The sequence below is a fragment of the Arachis stenosperma genome, chromosome 3, assembly GCF_014773155.1.
Source record: "Arachis stenosperma cultivar V10309 chromosome 3, arast.V10309.gnm1.PFL2, whole genome shotgun sequence".
NCBI classification, from domain to species: Eukaryota; Viridiplantae; Streptophyta; class Magnoliopsida; order Fabales; family Fabaceae; genus Arachis; species Arachis stenosperma.
In genome coordinates, this window is record NC_080379.1 from 119,969,357 (window position 1) to 119,971,214 (window position 1,858).

The 1,858-nt window shown below is 33.7% G+C and overlaps 1 non-coding gene across 1 annotated transcript; it reads right to left on the reverse strand.

Annotated features, from left to right (window-relative positions):
• Positions 1-1,188: 1,188 nt before the first annotated feature.
• LOC130971614 (small nucleolar RNA R71) lies at positions 1,189-1,296 on the reverse strand. Its single transcript, XR_009082826.1, has one exon. It is a non-coding gene; the product is annotated as a small nucleolar RNA R71 (small nucleolar RNA).
• Between the last annotated feature and the right edge of the window lie 562 nt (positions 1,297-1,858).

Sequence of the window (1,858 nt, forward strand, 5' to 3'; positions counted from 1 at the left end):
TTCTAGAATCATATCTTTTAGTTTCTTGTTAGTCAAGTCATCAACTTTAATTTTAAAAATCAAATCTTTTAACTTTCTATTTCAATTCTTTTTTCAAAATAAATTTCAATCATATATTTTTAAAATTTTAATTTCAAAATCTTTTTCTAACCTCTTTTCTTTTCAAAATTTATTTTCAAATCTTTTTCAACTAACTACTTGACTTGTTTGTTTTAATTTTAAAAAGTTTACTATTTCTTATCTTTTTTAAAACTACCTAACTACTTTTTCACTTCTAATTTTCGAAATTCACTAACCACTTTTTCAAAAATCTTTTTAATTAACTAATTCTTTTAAATTTTAATTTTATTTTATTTCTTTTTCAAAGTTTTGAAACTAACTTAATTAATTAAATAAAAATAAAAATATTTTTCTTTTCCCTCTTTTAAAATTTGAATACCCTCTCTCTCATCTCCTTCTATTTATTTAATTGCTAACACTTCTCTTCTACTCATAATTCGAACCCCTATCTCTCCTCTCTGTTCGAATTACTTATCTCCTCTCTCTTCTCATTCTTCTATTCTTCTATTCTTATACTCACATAAAGGAATCTCTATACTGTGACATAGAGGATTCTACCACTCTCTTTGTTCTCTTCTTTTTCATATGAGTAGGAACAAGGATAAGGACATTCTTATTGAAGCTGATCATGAACCTGAAAGGACTCTGAAGAGGAAGCTAAGAGAAGCCTAAGTACAACACTCCGGAGAGGACCTTACAGAAAATTTCAAAAAAGAAGCAGACATGGTAGCCGAACCCAACAACAATGGTGGAGATGCAAGGAAGATGCTTGGTGACTTTACTGCACCAACTTCCAACTTCTATGGAAAAAACATCTCAATTCCGGCCATTGGAGCAAACAACTTTGAGCTTAAGCCTCAATTAGTTTCTCTAATGCAGCAAAATTGCAAGTTTTATGGACTTCTATTGGAAGATCCTCATCAATTCTTAGCTGAATTCTTGCAAATCTGTGACACTGTTAAGACCAATGGGGTTGATCCCGAGGTCTACAGACTTATGCTTTTCCCTTTTGTTGTAAGAGACAGAACTAGGATATGGTTGGACTCACAACCTAGAGAAAGCTTGAACTCTTGGAACAAGTTGTTCAATGCTTTCTTGGCCAAATTCCATCCACCTCAAAAGATGAGCAAGCTTAGAGTGGAAGTCCAAACCTTTCGACAGAAGAAAGGTGAATCCCTTTATGAAGCTTGGGAAAGATACAAGCAATTGATCAGAAGGTGTCCTTCTGACATGCTTTCAGAATGGAGCATCTTATGTATATTCTATGATGGTCTGTCTGAATTGCACAAGATGTCATTAGACCACTCTGCTGGTGGATCTCTTCATCTGAAGAAAACCCTACAGAAGCCCAGAAACTCATTGAGATGGTTACAAATAACCAGTTCATGTACACTTCTAAAAGAAATCCTATGAATAATGGGATTACTCAGAAGAAAAGAGTTCTTGAGATTGATACTCTGAATGCCATATTGCCTCAAAACAAAATATTGACTCAGCAAGTCAATATAATTTCTCAGAATCTGATTGGATTGCAAGCTGCATCCGGTAGTACTAAAGAAGCTTCCTTTGAAGGAGAAATTTATGACCCTAAGAATCTTACAATGGAAGAGGTGAATTACATGGGAGAATCCTATGGGAACACCTATAATCCTTCATGCAAAAATCATCCAAATTTCTCATGGAAGGATCAACAGAAGCCTCAACAAGGCTTCAATAATAATAATGGTGGGAGATATAGGTTTAGCAATAGCAAGCCTTTTCCATCATCTTCTCAGCAACAGACAGAGAATTCTAAGCA